The sequence below is a fragment of the Eriocheir sinensis genome, chromosome 63 (genome assembly GCF_024679095.1).
Source record: "Eriocheir sinensis breed Jianghai 21 chromosome 63, ASM2467909v1, whole genome shotgun sequence".
NCBI classification, from domain to species: domain Eukaryota; kingdom Metazoa; phylum Arthropoda; class Malacostraca; order Decapoda; family Varunidae; genus Eriocheir; species Eriocheir sinensis.
Window position 1 is genome coordinate 5181493 of NC_066571.1, and position 1626 is coordinate 5183118.

At 44.1% G+C, this 1626-nt stretch overlaps 1 non-coding gene across 1 annotated transcript; it reads right to left on the reverse strand.

The window, feature by feature from the left end:
* Positions 1-426: 426 nt before the first annotated feature.
* Positions 427-533, reverse strand: LOC126987056 (U6 spliceosomal RNA). Its single transcript, XR_007740139.1, has one exon. It is a non-coding gene; the product is annotated as a U6 spliceosomal RNA (small nuclear RNA).
* Positions 534-1626: the final 1093 nt, after the last annotated feature.

Sequence of the window (1626 nt, forward strand, 5' to 3'; positions counted from 1 at the left end):
ATTGTAAGTATAAATGTTGGATGCGATGTTACGACAAACAAGCCATCCTAAGTGCGTCAAACAGCATACTCGCAGCTCTCATGTTTAAGCCAAAGCAACCAAATGAAGATATAAAGTAAAAGGGAAAAAAATGCGGAAAAATTGTAAACTTATCTGGTGGGGTTATAAACTAGTACAAACATAATGCTCGCACGTCTCATAACTAAGTCAAAACAAAATTATCTACAAGTAAAAATAAAAGTTGAAATTGTAAACATATCTGGAGGGATTCGAACCCAGGACAGGCGGGCGCGGGAAAGGCTGACCGCGTGGCTTACAGGATGACGCGCGCGCACAGCACATCCCAGAAACGTTCAATAACACGATGTTCGGTAACTTCTACCCACACAATCGTGGTATCAATAAGTCCACGAGGGCGATGCGATTCAAAATGTGGAACGCTTCACGATTTTGCGTGTCATCCTTGCGCAGGGGCCATGCTAATCTTCTCTGTATCGTTCCAATTTTAGTATATGTACCGCCGAAGCGAGTACAATGTCGAGAGGGGGACGACGCGGTCATATCGTTCAAGGGCTGGGTAGGGTCTCTCTCTCTCTCTCTCTCTCTCTCTCTCTCTCTCTCTCTCTCTCTCTCTCTCTCTCTCTCTCTCTTATATTTTGCCAATGACCATAAAATCTCACAACCATTCCGTAATTTGAAGCAGAAAATCTTTTGTCCCACTTATATTCTCTCTCTCTCTCTCTCTCTCTCTCTCTCTCTCTCTCTCTCTCTCTCTCTCTTCCGCTCAAGGGGTGTACGGGGCCTCGCCTAATTAGAACACCTCCGCAGGTAATGGAAGGCTCACCGTAGGGGATTCAGATTCCCCTTTGTAAGCCTCGGATCCTCTTTGTTTTTATTTCGTTGTGTTCGCGGTGCCGTCACACGAGCGATGCGAAGCTGCGGGAAGCGGAGCATTAGTGGGTGTGGATGTGTTTACTGAAGGAGACTTGTAATGCTTGCTGTTCTCTTTCTAGTTATGTATCGCTTCCTGCATTTCATTTTCATTATACATTATTTTCATTATTCTTTGTTTTGTCGTAGCTCGAGACGTTATACGAGCCAAGTGAAAATAAAAATTAAAGTATGTTTTATTTCGTAGCAGTATTTTGCGGGGGTTCCATATGATAGCTCCAATACTATAAGAAAGAAAACGGAGGATTGGACGTGTTAGTTTGAGATATTTAAGGGTTTCTCCATACATATCTTTTTTTTATATGTATTCAATGGTATCGAAGCCTTTTCAATGACAACTAAGTCTTCTCAAACTGTGTCAAATCTCTGCAAATGGTCCCGAGCTTTTCACGTAAGGGATGAGAAACACAGACGGGAGGCAAGGAAGGGAGAGAAGGAAGAGAGGAGTAGGATGAAAAGGCACTAGAGAGGGATGAGAGGAGGAGAGGGAAGGGAAGGGAAGGGAAGGAGAGGTAAAGAAGGAAGGGAAGGGAAGGAGATGTAAAGAAGGAAGGGAAGGGAAGGAAAGGAGAGGTAAAGAAGGAAGGGAAGGGAAGGATATGTAAAGAAGGAAGGGAAGGGAAGGAGAGGTAAAGAAGGAAGGGAAGGGAAGGGAAGGTAAAGAAAGGAGGGAAG